This window comes from Nesoenas mayeri (genome assembly GCF_963082525.1).
Source record: "Nesoenas mayeri genome assembly, chromosome: 1".
Taxonomy (NCBI): Eukaryota; Metazoa; Chordata; class Aves; order Columbiformes; family Columbidae; genus Nesoenas; species Nesoenas mayeri.
The window spans coordinates 1,228,529-1,243,225 of record NC_137541.1 but is presented as its reverse complement, the minus strand read 5'-3'; positions in this window follow the sequence as shown (position 1 = coordinate 1,243,225).

Here is a 14,697-nt window from a genome sequence, read left to right as displayed (position 1 = left end):
GACCACTCAGACACCCCAAAACCCCCTGAGCACCCCTGGGAATGCTCAGACACCCCAAAACTGCCCTGAACCCCCAAACCCCCTCTGGATCCCAAAGCTCCCCTAGGACTCCTCAGACACCCCAAAACTCCCCTGAATCCCCTGCACCCCCAAACCCCATCCAGATCCCCAACCCCCTCCCGGGACCACTCAGACACCCCAAAACCCCCTGAGCACCCCTAGAATGCTCAGACACCCCAAAACTCTCTGAACAGCCCTGGGAATGCTCAGACACCCCAAAACCTCCCTGCACCCCTGGGAACGCTCAGACACCCCAACCCCCCTCCTGCGGCCCCGGGAATGCTCAGACACCCCAAAACCCTCTGAACACCCTCAGGAATGCTCAGACACCCCAACCCCCCCCCTGCACCCCAAACCCCCTCCGGATCTCAAACCTCCCCTAGGACCTCTCAGACACCCCCAAATCTCCCCTGCACCCCCAAACCCCATCCAGATCCCAAATCCCCCTTGGGACTCCTCAGACACCCCAAAACCCCCTGAGCACCCCTAGAATGCTCAGACACCCCAAAACCCTCTGAACACCCTCGGGAATGCTCAGACACCCCAACCCCCACCCTGCACCCCCAAACCCCTTCTGGATCCCAAACCTCCCCTAGGACCTCTCAGACACCCCCAAAACTCCCCTGAACCCCCTGCACCCCCAAACCCCGTCCAGATCCCCAATCCCCCCGCGGGACTGCTCAGACACCCCAAAACCCTTTGAACAGCCCTGGGAATGCTCAGACACCCCAAAACCGCCCTGCACCTCTGGGAACGCTCTGACACCCCAAAACCCCCCCTGCACCCCGAAACAGCCCTCGGGACAACCCAGGCACCCCCACACCCTCCCCGAACCCACCTCATCCCCCTGCACCCCCAAATCCCACACTGGACCCTCCAGCCCCCCCAAACACCCCATCCCCACACCCTGGACCCCCCAGCCCTCCCCTGCACCCCCAAATCTCCCCCGAACCCCCCCCTGCACCTCCAAATCCCCCACAGACCCCCAGCCCACCCCGGACCCCGCCCAGCGCCAGAACTCCTGGGTCCGCAGCTCACTGGGGGGTTGTAAGGGGGGTGGTGGGTCCCCCAAATCTTGGGGGGGGCTGGGAAAAGGACCCCCCCCACCCCCGTGCCTCAGTTTCCCCGTCTGACACCTCCCTCCCCCCACAGAGCCTGAGATGGTTCCAGCCGGTGAGTGCGGGGGGGGTGACCCCCACGGGTGGGGGGCTGCCATGAGCCCCCCCAAATAAAGAGTGCTGGGGGGGGGTCCCATGGGTGGTCCTATGGGGGATATCCGAGTTCTGGGGGGTCCTATGGGGGAGTCCCTGAGCTGGGGGGGTCCCATGGGGGGGGTCCCTGTGCTGGGAGGGGGCGGTTGGGTACTGGGTGGGGGTCCCATGGGTGGTCCCATGGGGAGCATCCAAGTTCTGGGGGGCCCATGGGGTCCCTAGGGGGGTCTGGGTGCCAATGGGGGGGGGCTATGGGGGGTCTGGATGCCGAGGGTCCCATAGGGGGCATCTGAGTTCTGGGGGTTCTGGGTGCTGGGGGTCCCATGGTGGGGTCCTTGTGCTGGGGGGAGGGTTTGGGTTCTGGGGGGGGTCCCATGGGGGTCCTTGTGCTGGGGGTGGGGTCCCATAGGTGGTCTCTGTGTTGGGGAGGGTTCCATGGGTAGTCCCATGGGGGGCATGCGCATTCTGGGGGGGCCCATGAGGGTTCCCAGGGGGGTCTGGGTGCTGATGGGGGGAGCCTATGGGGGGTCTGGGTGCCGGGGGTCCCATGGGGGGTCCTTGTGCTGGGATGGGGGTCCCATGTGTGACATCCGAGTTCTGGGTGCCGGGGGTCCCATGGGGGGGTCCTTGTGCTGGGGGGAGGATTTGGGTGCTGGAGGGGGTCCCATGGGGGTCCTTGTGCTGGGGGGGTGGGGTCCCATGGGGTCCCATGAGTGGTCCCATGATGGGCATCCAAATTCTGGGGGGGCCCATGAGGGTCCCCAGTGGGGGTCTGGGTGCTGATGGGGAGGGCCTATGGGGGGTCTGGGTGCCGGGGGTCCCATGGGGGGTCCTTGTGCTGGGATGGGGGTCCCATGGGGGGCATCTGAGTTCTGGGGGTTCTGGGTGCCGGGGGTCCCATGGGGGGGTCCTTGTGCTGGGGGGAGGGTTTGGGTGCTGGGGGGGGTCCTATGGGGGTCCTTGTGCTGGGGGGGTGGGGTCCCATGGGGTCCCATGGGTGGTCTCATGATGGGCATCCAAGTTCTGGGGAGGCCCATGGGGGTCCCCAGGGGGGTCTGGGTGCTGATGGGGGGAGGCCTATGGGGGTCTGGGTTCCGGGGATCCCATGTGGGGTCCTTGTGCTGGGATGGGGGTCCCATGGGGGAGTCCTGGTGCTGGGGGGAGGGTTTGGGTGCTGGGGGGGGTCCTATGGGGGTCCTTGTGCTGGGGGGGGTGGGGTCCCATGGGGTCCCATGGGTGGTCTCATGATGGCCATCCGAGTTCTAGGGGGGCCCATGGGGGTCCCCAGGGGGTCTGGGTGCTGATGGGTGGGGGCCTATGGGGAGTGCCATGTGGGGTCCTTGTGCTGGGGGAGGGATTTGGGTGCTGGAGGGGGTCCCGTGGGGTGGTCTCTGTGTTGGGGGGCATCCCATGGGGAGTCCCATGGTGGGCATACGAGTTCTGGGGGTGCCCATGGGGGTCCCCAGGGGGGTCTGGGTGCTGATAGGGGGGACCTATGGGGGGTCTGGGTGCCGAGAGTCCCATGGGGGTCCTTGTGCTGGGGTGGTCCTATGGGAGGGGGGTCCCTGTGCTGGGGGGGGGTCTGTGTGCTGGGGGTCCCATGGGGGGGTCCTTGTGCTGGGAGGAGGGTTTGGGTGCTGGGAGGGGTCCCATGGGGGTCCTTGTGCTGGGGGGGTGGGGTCCCATGGGGTCCCATGGGGTCCCATGGGTGGTCTCAGGATGGCCATCCAAGTTCTGGGGGGGCCCATGGGGGTCCCCATGGGGGTCCCCAGGGGGGTCTGGGTGCTGATGGGAGGCGGCCTATGGGGAGTCCCATGTGGGGTCCTTGTGCTGGGGGAGGGTCCCGTGGGGTGGTCTCTGTGTTGGGAGGGGTCCCATGGGTGGTCCCATGGGGGGCATACGAGTTCTGGGGGGGCCCATGGGGGTCCCCGGGGGGGTCTGGGTGCTGATGGGGGGGGCCTATGGGGGGTCTGGGTGCCGGGGGTCCCATGGGGGTCCTTGTGCTGGGGTGGTCCTATGGGAGGGAGGTCCCTGTGCTGGGGGGGTCTGTGTGCTGGGGGTCCCATGGGGGTCCCTCCGCTGACCCCTGTGCCCCCCACCAGGTCCCCACCGGCAAATCGTCCCCGACGCCCCCCAGCCTCTATTACCCCAACGAGGGCTACAGCGAGGGGGGGGGGCGGGGAGGGGCCCCCCCCGGCCCTACCGCCCCCCCCCTCCCCCAGCCCCCCAACCCTCCCCCAGCCCGCCCCCCAAACCTCAGGCCAACTCCGTGGGGCGGCCGGGGGGGGGCTCCCCAGATGGGGGGTCCCCAAAAGACTCCCCGCCCCCCTCTCAAGCCCCCAGTCCCCCCCACCCCCCCAGCCCCCCCGGCGAGGTTTTAGGGGGTTATGGGGAGCTGGGGGGGGGCAGCCCCGTGGCGGGGGGGGGGGCGGCGGGGGGGGGCCCCCGGGGGGGCTGCCGGCGCTGGAGGAGGAGAGCGAGGACAGCGGGGAGGAGGGGCCGGGGGGGGACCCCGCGGGGGCGACCGCGCACCCCGCGCTGGGGGGGGACCCCAGGGTGCCCCCCACCCTGCTGCAGCTGCTGGAGGATTCCATCGAGTGCTGAGGGGGGGACGCGGCGGCTGCTGGGGGTGCTGCAATAAAGAGCTGGAGCGGCACTGCGGGCTCCTTGGGGTGGGGGGGAATGGAGGCACTGCTGGGGACACTGGGAGGCACTGGTGGGGACACTGGGATGCACTGGGAGGCACTGGGAGGCACTGATGGGGACACGGATGCACTGAGAGGTACTGGGATGCATTAGGAGGGCACTGGGAGGCACTGGTGGGGACACTGGGATGTACTGGAAGGGTTAGAGCCACCAGCCCCAGTCCCCTGTGGGGACACTGGAGTGGCACTGGAATGCACTGGGAAGCACTGGGGATCACGGCGGGGGGCACTGGGATACACTGGGGAGGCACTGGTGGGGGCACTGGGATATACTAGGAGGCACTGGTGGGGACACTGGGATGCACTGGGGGGCACTGGGAGGCACTGGTAGGGACACTGGGATGTACTGGGAGGGTTAGAGCCACCAGCCCCAGTCCCCTGTGGGGACACTGGGGTTGCACTGGAACGCACTGGGAAGCACTGGGGATCGTGAGGGAGGAGGCACTGGGATACACTGGGGAGGCACTGGTGGGGGCATTGGGATATACTGGGAGGCACTAGTAGGCACTGGTGGGGACACTGGGATGTACTGGGAGGTACTGGGAGGGTTAAAGCCACCAGCCCCTGTCCCCTGTGGGGACACTGGGGGGCACTGGGAGGCACTGGTGCGGACACTGGGATGTACTGGAAGGCACTGTTGGGGACACTGTGGGCACTGGGAGGCACTGGGATGCATTGGGAGGGAAGGCACTGGTGGGGACACTGGGATGCACTGGGAGGTACTGGGAGGTACTGGGAGGGTTAAAGCCACCAGCCCCAGTCCCCTGTGGGAACACTGAGGGGCACTGGGAGGCACTGGTGGGGACATTGGGATATACTGGGAGGTACTGGGAGGGTTAAAGCCACCAGCCCCAGTCCCCTGTGGGGACACCGGGGTGGCACTGGGATGCACTGGGGAGAACTAGGGGGGACTGGGAGGCACTGGGGGGAAATACAGGGCATGGGGGAGACACTGGGAGGCTTAGAGCCACCAGACCAGCTCACACTGGGAGGGCACTGGGAGGCACTGGGGGGGACTAGGATGCACTGAGCGTGAACTGGGAGGCACTGGGATACACTGGGAAGCACTGAGGTGGCACTGGGAGGCACTGGGGGGCACTGGGGAGAACTGTGGGGGGACTGGGAGGCACTGGTGGGGACACCGGGCAGGCACTGGTATGCACTGGAAGGCACTGGGAAGCACTGGCGAGAACTGGGGGGGACTGGGAGGCATTGGGAGGGTTAGAGCCACCAGACCAGCTCACACTGGGAGGCACTGGGGGGACACTGGGGAGGTTACAGCCCCCAGACACACTCGCTTGTGGGGGCACTGGGTGGTATTGGTAGGCATTAGAAGGCACTGGGAGGGCACTGGGAGGCACTGGGGGGGACTAGGATGCAGTGAGGGGGAACTGGGAGGCACTGGGATACACTGGGAAGCACTGAGGGGTCACTATGGAGGCACTGGGATGCACTGGGAGGCACTGGTGGGGGCACCGGGAGGTACTGGGAGAGTTAGAGCCACCAGCCCCGGTCCCCTGTGGGGACACTGGGGAGGAACTGGGATGCACTGGAAAGCGCTGGGGATCTCGGGGGGGGGCACTGAGATTAACTGGGGAGGGCACTGGGATGAACTGGGGATCACTGGGATGCACTGAGATGAACTGGGGAGGGCACTGGGATGCACTGGGGAGGGCACTGGGATGCACTGAGATGAACTGGGGAGGGCACTGGGATGCACTGCAATGAACTGGGGAGGGCACTGGGATGCACTGGGGAGGGCACTGGGATGCACTGGGATTAACTGGGGATCACTGGGATGCACTGCAATGAACTGGCGAGGGCACTGGGATGAACTGGGATGCACTGGGGATCACGGGGGGACACTGGGAGGCAGTGGCGATGGCACTGGGATGCACTGGGATGAACTGGCGAGGGCACTGGAATGCACTGGGTTGAACTGGGAGGGCACTGGGATGAACTGGGATGAACTGCGCAGTTTCAGCCCCTCCCATCACGGCCCCGCCCCCACGTGGCGTTTCCCGCGCTCCCGACCCAGTGGCCACGCCCCCGGCGGGGCGGTGCTGTCCTGGTCACGCCCCTTAAAGGGCCCACGCTCCCTTTAAGCGAGTCCTGTGTGTCCCCCACACACAGTGCCCCGGGGGTCACGGGGTTGTCGTGGGGTCCCCGGGGTGGGGGGAGCGGGGGGTGACACCCGCTGGGTGCCGGGGGATGTCCCCAAAGTGGGGGTGTCCCCACCCGTGACCCCATGGGCGGCGCGCGCTAAAAGGCTTGTGCGGGTGTTTGTCACTTAATCCCCCGCGGCCGCCGCCACCGTCACTGTCACCGTCACCGCCACCCGGCGGGACCCGCGCTCTGCGGGCTGTGCTGGGACAACTGGGGTGTACTGGGAGCACTGGGGTGTACTGGGACAACTGGGGTGTGCTGGGACAACTGGGTGTGCTGGGACAACTGGGGTGTACTGGGAGCGCTGGGGTGTGCTGGGACAACTGGGGTGTACTGGGAGCACTGGGAGCGCTGGGGTGTGCTGGGACAACTGGGGTGTACTGGGACAACTGGGGTGTACTGGGAGTGCTGGGCTGTGCTGGGACAACTGGGGTGTACTGGGAGCACTGGGGTGTACTGGGAGCGCTGAGGTGTGCTGGGACAACTGGGGTGTACTGAGAGCACTGGGGTGTACTGGGAGCGCTGGGGTGTGCTGGGACAACTGGGGTGTACTGGGAGCACTGGGAACACTGGGGTGTGCTGGGACAACTGGGGTGTACTGGAAGGACTGAGAGCACTGGGTGTACTGGGGAGCACTGGGGTGCACTGGAAGGACTGGGGAGCACTGGGGTGCACTGGGAGGACTGGGAGCATTGGGTGTACTGGGGAGCACTGGGGTGCACTGGAAGGACAGGGAGCACTGGGTGTACTGGGGAGCACTGGGGTGCACTGGAAGGACTGGGAGCACTGGGGAGCACTGGGGTGCACTGGAAGGACTGGGGAGCACTGGGGAGCAATGGGAGGACTGGGAGCATTGGGTGTACTGGGGAGCACTGGGGTGCACTGGAAGGACAGGGAGCACTGGGTGTACTGGGGAGCACTGGGGTGCACTGGGAGGACTGGGAGCATTGGGTGTACTGGGGAGCACTGGGGTGCACTGGAAGGACTGGGAGCACTGGGTGTACTGGGGAGCACTGGGTGTACTGGGGTGCACTGGAAGAACTGGGAGCACTGGGTGTACTGGGGTGCACTGGGGTGCACTGGGTGTACTGGGGAGCACTGGGGTGTACTGGAAAGACTGGGGTGCACTGAGAGGACTGGGGGCACTGGGTGCACTGGGTGTACTGGGAACACTGGGGTATACTGGGGTATGCTGGAGTTTACTGGGGTGTACTGGGAACACTGGGATGTGCTGAGGAGCATTGGGGCGCATTGGGTACACTGGGTGTACTGGGTGCACGGGCGTGTACTGGGGAGTAGTGAGAGCATTGGGGTGCACTGGGTGTACTGGGAGCACTGGCGTGTACTGGCATGTACTGGGAGCACTGGCATGCACCGGGAGCATGGGGTTGTGCTGGAGTTTACTGGGAGCACTGGGGTGTACTGGGGTATACTGGAGTGCACTGGAGTTTACTGGGGAGCACTGGGGTGTACTGGGAGCACTGGAGTGTACTGGCAGCACTGGGGTATCCTGGGGAGCACTGGAGTGTACTGGGAGCACTGGAGTGCGCTGGAGTTTACTGGGGAGCACTGGGGTGTACTGGGAGCACTGGAGTTTAATGGAGTTTACTGGGGAGGACTGGGGTGTACTGGGAGCACTGTGGTGTACTGGGGTGTACTGGGAGCACTAGGGTGTACTGGGAGCACCAGACCGTGCTGGAGCCAACTGGGCTGCACTGGGAAAACCAGGGCACACCGCACCGCGACCACTGGTCTGTACTGGTCTGTACTGGTCTATACTGGTCCATACTGGTCCATACTGGGCCCACGTGACCACGACCAGTACCCGCCCCCCCAGTAACTAGCCGGACAGCCCCGTTAATCCCGCGGCGCTTAATCCGCGACAGCTGCGCGGCTGGAAAAGGCGCGGGGGGGGGACAGACCCCCCCACCCCACCCCCCCGTGCCTCAGTTTCCCCCGTGGGTGGAGCCTGGAGGGGCCCCGCCCCCCCCCCCCACTTCCACACCACCCGCGACAGGAGCGACCGGTAGCGGCACTCACGGGGACCCCCCCGGTCTCATGGAGGCGCCCCCCGATGTTGGGGTGGCCCCCCCCGATGTTGGGGTGCCCCCCCCCGATGTGGGGGTGTCGTCCCCCCCGCCCGGAGCGGGGGGGCGCGGCCGGTTGGTGCGGGCCGGGCTGGAGGGCAGGTAGGGGCGGGGGGGGCACGGACCGGGGGGGGAGGAGGTGGGGTCCTGTGTTGGGGGGGGGGGGGGTCCTGTGCTGGGCGGGGGTCGTGCAGTGAGGGGGGGTCGTGCCGGGGGGGGGTCTGGGTCGTTTAGGGGGGTTCTGTGTTGAGGGGGGTGATATGGGGGGCAGTGCTGGGGGGGGGTCGTGCAGTGAGGGGGGGTCGTGCCGGGGGGGGGTCTGGGTCGTTTAGGGGGGTTCTGTGTTGAGGGGGGTGATATGGGGGGCAGTGCTGGGGGGGGGTCGTGCAGTGAGCGGGGGTCGTGCCGGGGGGGGCTGGGTCGTTTACAGGGGTCTTATGTTGAGGGGGGGTCTTGCCGTGGGGGGGTCTGTGTCGGGGTGAGAGGTCTGTGCCGTGAGGGGGGGGAACGTATGAGACCTTGGGGGGGGTCGTGCTGGAGGGGGTCTGTGCCGTCTGGGGGGGTCGTGGGGGCTTCGCCGGGGGGGTGATATTTGAGGAGGGGGGACATTTAAGGGAGTCTGTGTGGGGGGGTCTGTAGGTGATACGGGGGGGGGTGTCACTATGCTGGGAGGGGCCATTTGGGGACAATGGGGGGGGCGCGATGTCACGAGTGGGGGCGCGCACACGCGCGTGTGGCCCGGCCGTGACCTTGACCCCGCCGGGGCGGGGGGGGGCGATGGAGCGGGGTGGGGGGGGATTATAGCAGGCAGGGAACGGGCAGCGCTAATCCCGCTGCCTGCGCCGGCCCCCCCGTGTCACCCCCCCCCGTGTCACCCCCCCTGCTTTGGGGTGTCCCCCCCACCGTGTCACAGGAGCTGCTTTGCTGCCCGTGTCCCCCGGGCCTCGTTAGCGAGGGGGGGGGGACGAGACAAACAGCAGCCGGGGGGGGCACGGGGGGTCCCAGGAGAACCCCGGGGTGGGGGGGGGAACAGCTGAGGGGGGGGTGGAGTCGGCAACATGGGGGGGCATCCAGAAAAATGGGGTGCAGCCCAAAAGGGATGCACCTAGCAGAGGGGGGCACCCAAAAAGGGGGGCACCCAAAAAAATGGGGTGCACCCAAAAAAACGAGGTGCACCCCCAGAAAAAGGGGTGCACCTAGCAGAGGGGGGCACCCAAAAAAGGGGGGCACCCAAAAAAATGGGGTGCACCCAAAAAAACGAGGTGCACCCCCAGAAAAAGGGGTGCACCTAGCAGAGGGGGGCACTCAAAAAAGGGGGGCACCCAAAAAAATGGGGTGCACCTAAAGCAGAGGGGGACACCCAAAAACATGGGGTGCACCCAAAAGAAAAGGGGTGCACCTAGAGCAGGGTAGGGTACCCAATAAAAGGGAGTGTACCCCAAAAATGGGGTGCACCCATAAAAGGATGCACCCAAAGTGGAGAGGGGCAGTCAAAAAAATGGGGTGCACCCCCTAAAATGGTGTATCGAAAGTAGAGGGGTGTACCCAAAAAAATGGGGTGCACCTAAAAAAGATGCAGCTAAAGCAGAGGGGAACATCCAAAAAAGGGGGGCACCCCCCAAAAAGATGCACCCAAAGCAGACGGAGGGTACCCCAAAAAAGGGGGCACACCCAAAAAAAGATGCACCTAAAGCAGAAGGGGATACTCAAAAAAGGGGGTGCACCCCCAAAATAAAGGGTTGCACCTAAAGCAGAGGGTCCCCCCCCAAAAAGGGGGGCACCCAAAAAAAAGAGGTGCACCTAAAGCAGAAGTGGGTACCCAAAAAAGAGGAGAGCACCCAAAAGTGAAGGTTGCACCCCAAAAAGGGGGGGTGCCCAAAGTTAAGTCAAGGGGTGCACTCAAAACCCAGATGTACCCCCAAAACCAAAGGGTGCCCCCCAAAAAAGGTGGGTGCCCCCTAAAAAACGGCATGCACCCACTAAGCCAAGGAGGGCACCCCAAAAAAGAGGGTGCACCCAGGAGCAAAGGGGTACCCCCTAAAAAAAGGCGTGTCGCCAAAATCAAGGGGTGCCTCCAAAACAGAGGGGAGCGACCCCCAAAAATATAGGTGCACCCAAAACCAAGGGGAGCACCCAAGAAAAAGGGGGTGCACCCAAAAGTAAAGCTAAGGGGTCACCTCCCAAAAAAGGGGTGCACCCAAAACCAAGGGGTGCATGCAACGGAGAGGAGTGCACCCCAAATGGGGTGCACCTAAAGCTAAAGTGTGCACCCCAAAAAGGGGTGCACCCCAAGAAAGGGGGCATCCAAAAAAAAAAGGGGTGCACCTAAAGCAGAGGGGGCACCCAAAAAAGAGAGCACCCAAAAGTGAGGATTGCACCCAAAAGACTGAGGGTGCGCCCAAAGTTAAGTCAAGGGGTGCACTCAAAACCCAGGTGTACCCCCAAAACTAAGGGGTGCACCCAAAACCAAGGTGTACCCCCAAAACTAAGAGGTGCAACCCAAAACAAGAGGGGTGCCCTTAAAGCCAAGGGGGTGCCCTAAAAATCGGGGTGCACCCAAAAAAAAGCGGGGCACCCATCTTTTTTTGGGTGCACCCCTTATTTTTGGGACATGCCTTCGTTTTGGGGTGCACCCCATTTTTAAGAGGGCTCTCCTCTGTTTTGGGTGCATCCCCTTTTTTTTTGGGGGGTGCACCCCTCAGTTTTTGGTGCTCTCCTCTTTTTGGGGTGTCCCCCCCATTGGCTTTGGTTTTGTGTGCACCCCAATTTTCAGGGGCTTTGGGTGCACCCCTCTATTCTGGGCGCACCTCTTGCCTTAAACTTTGGGTACACCCCCTTTTTGGGGTGCAACTCTCACTTTTGGGTGCTCTCCTCTCTTTTTGGGTGCCCCCCTTTGCTTTAGGTGCACCCTTTTCATTTTTTGGGGGTGTGCCCCATTTTTGGGGGGCAGAACCTTCTATTTTGGGTGCACCACTTGACTTAACTTTGGGCGCAACCCCAAGGGGAGGGAACACCCCCCCCACCCCCCCCCACCCCGAATCCCAGGGTGCCCCCAAAACCAACGGGTGACCGGATCGGGCCCGGCGAGGGGGGACTTTGGGACACGCTGGGGGGCGTGGCCTTTGGAGTGGGCGTGGCCACGGGGCGGCGGGCGGGGCCAATGGGGCGCGGTGGGCGGGGAGATGGGCGGGGTCAACGCGGCGCTGAGCGCCGGAGCGGTGGGCGGGGAGATGGGCGGGGCCGTGGGCGGGGCGGGGCGGGGCCCCGCCCCGCCCACGGCCCCGCCCATCTCCCCGCCCACCGCTCCGGCGCTCAGCGCCATGGGCGAGGGGGAGCCCAGGTAGCGGGGGGGGGTTACTGGGGAGGCACTGGGAGGTAACTGGGACACGTAGGGACAGCGCGGGGGGGTTACTGGGAGGCGGGGGGATGATACTGGGGGATTAATGGGGGAGGATGAGGCAGCACTGGGGAGTAACTGGGAGGTCGGTGGGGCGGGGGGGGGTAGTGGGGGGGCTTAGTGGAAGTTATTGGGAGGGAGGGGGGAGTTAATGGGAACTGAGAGGTTGGGGGGGGTTACTGGGAGGAGAGGGGGGGGCACTGGGAGGGGTGGGGGGGGGCACTGGGGCAGGATGGGAGTGCGGGGGGGGGGGGGCTGCGGCGGCCGGTCCCGGTCTTGGCTCCGCCCACCCCGGGGGCCACGCCCACGGCCACGCCCTGCGCCGGGGCTGCTGCGGGGACCGGCACCGCAACCCCCGCCCAGGGACCCCCCCCAAGCACCGGGACCCCCGGGAACGGGCACCCCGGGCACCGGCCACGCCAGGTGGGGATGTGGGGGGGAGGCCCGCTGCCCGGAGGGGGTCCCAAAGATAATGGTGGGGTACCAGTGGGAGTTCTGGTGCCAATGGGGGGGGTCCTGGTGGGGGTCCCAGTGCTAATGGTGGGGTCCCAGTGGGGGTTCTGGTGCTGGGGGGGTCCCAGTGCTAATGATGGGGTCCCAGTGGGGGTTCTGGTACCAATGCGTGGGGGTCCTGGTGGGGGTCCCAGTGCTAATGATGTGGTCCCAGTGGGGGTTCTGGTGTCAATGGGCGGGGTCCTGGTGGGGGTCCCAGTGCTAATGATGGGGTCCCAGTGGGGGTTCTGGTGCCAATGGGCGGGGGTCCTGGTGGGGTCCCAGTGCTAATGATGGGGTCCCAGTCGGGGTTCTGGTGCCAATGGGCGGGGGTCCTGGTGGGGTCCCAGTGCTAATGATGGGGTCCCAGTCGGGGTTCTGGTGGGGTCCCAGTGGGGGTTCTAGTGCCAATGGGGGGTTCCTGGTGGGGGTCCCAGTGGGGGTTCTGGTACCAATGGGGGGGGTCCTGGTGGGGGTTCTGGTGCTGGGGGGGTCCCAAAGCTAATGATGGGGTCCCAGTGGGGGTCCTGGTGTCAATGTGGGGGGTCCTGGTGGGGATCCCAGTGCTAATGATGAGTTCCCAGTGGGGGTTCTGGTGCTGGGGGGGGGTCCCAGTGCTAATGATGAGTTCCCAGTGGGGGTCCTGGTGCTGGGGGGGTCCCAGTGCTAATGATGGGGTCCCAGTGGGGGTCCTGGTGCTGGGGGTGTCTCAGTGCTAATGATTTGGTCCCAGTGGTTCTGGTAGGGGGGGGGGGGGGGGGAGCGCAGTGAGAGTCCTGGTGCCAATGGGGGGGTTCTGAGGTTCTGGTGGGGGTCCCAATGCTAATGTTGGGGTCCCAGTGGGGGTTCTGGTACTGGGGGGGTCCCAGTGCTAATTTTGGGGTCCCAGTGGGGGTTCTGATGCTGGGGGAGCCCCAGTGCTAATGATGGGGTCCTAGTGGGGGTTCTGGTGCTGGGGGGGTCCCAGTGCTAATGTTGGGGTCTCAGTGGGGGTCCTGGTGCTGTGAGGTGTCCCAGTGAGAGTCCCGGTGCCAATGGGGGAGGGTCACAGTGCTAGTGGGGGGGGGGCTGGTGAGAGTCCTGGTGCCAATGGGGGGGTCCTGGTGGGGGTCCCAATGGGGCTTCTATTGCTGAGGGGGGTCCCAGTGCTAATGATGGGGTCCCACTGGAGGACCCACTTTGGGTGGGGGGTCCCAGTGCCAGGGGGGGTTGAGGTCCCAGTGGGGGTCCCAGAGTGCCCTGCATTGAGGATGGGGGGTCCTGGTGAGGATGGGGGCGTCTCATGGGTGGGGGTCCCAGAGGAAGGTTTCAGTCAGGATGGGGGTCCAGTGGGGGTCCCAGTGCAGCTGGGGGTTCTAGTGGGGGTCCCAATTTGGGTGGGTTCCTAGTGGGGGTTCTGGTGCTGGGGGGGTCCCAGTGCTAATGTTGGGGTCTCAGTGGGGGTCCTGGTGCTGTGGGGTGTCCCAGTGAGAGTCCCGGTGCCAATGGGGGAGGGTCACAGTGCTAGTGGGGGGGGGCTGGTGAGAGTCCTGGTGCCAATGGGGGGGTCCTGGTGGGGGTCCCAGTGGGGGTTCTATTGCTGAGGGGGGTCCCAGTGCTACTGATGGTGTCCCAGTGGGGGTTCTATTGCTGGGAGGGGGGTCCCAGTGCTAATGATGGGGTCCCACTGGGGGACCCACTTTGGGTGGGGGGTCCCAGTGCCGAGGGGGGTTGAGGTCCCAGCAGGGGTCCCAGTGTGTCTCCCATTGAGGATGGGGGGTCCTGGTGAGGATGGGGGGGTCTCATGGGTGGGGGTCCCAGAGGAAGGTTTCAGTCAGGATGGGGGTCCAGTGGGGGTCCCAGTGCAGCTGGGGGTTCTGGTGGGGGTCCCAATTTGGGTGGGGGTCCTGGTGAGGATGGGGGTCCCAGTGGGGATGGGGGTCCGGGTTTGGGTGGGGATCCTGATGGGGGTCCCCATTTGGGTGGGGGTGTCCCAGTGAGGATGGGGGGTCCTGGTGGGGGTCCTGGTGGGGATGAGGGTCCTAGGAGGGGTTCCTGGTTTGGATGGGGGTCCCAGTGGGATCCTGGTGAGGATGGGGGGTCCTGGTGGGGATGGGGGTCCCAGTTTGGGTGAGGATCCTGGCAGGGGTCCTGATTTGGGTGGAGGTGTCCCAGTGAGGATGGGGGGTCCTGGTGGGGGTCCCAGTGCAGGTGGGGGACCCAGTGGGGCTCCCAGTTTGAGTGGGGATCCTGGTGAGGATGGGGGTCCTGGTGGGGGTCCCGGTAGGAGTGGGGGTCCCAATGGAGGTCCTGGTTTAGGTGAGGATCCTGATGACAATGGGGGTCCTGGTGAGGGTTCCAGTGGGAGTAGGGGGGTCCCAATGGGGGTCCTGGTGACGATGGGGGTCCTGCTGGTGGTCCCAGTGGGAGTGGGGGTCCCAGTGGGGGTCCCGCTGGGATCCTGGTGAGGATGGGGGTCCCAGTAGGGGTCCCGGTGGGAGTGGGTGTCCTGGTGGGGATGGGGGTCCTGCTGGGGGTCCTGGTGAGGATGGGGGTCCCGGTGAGGGTCCGGGTGTGGGGGTCCGGGTGTGGGGGTCCCG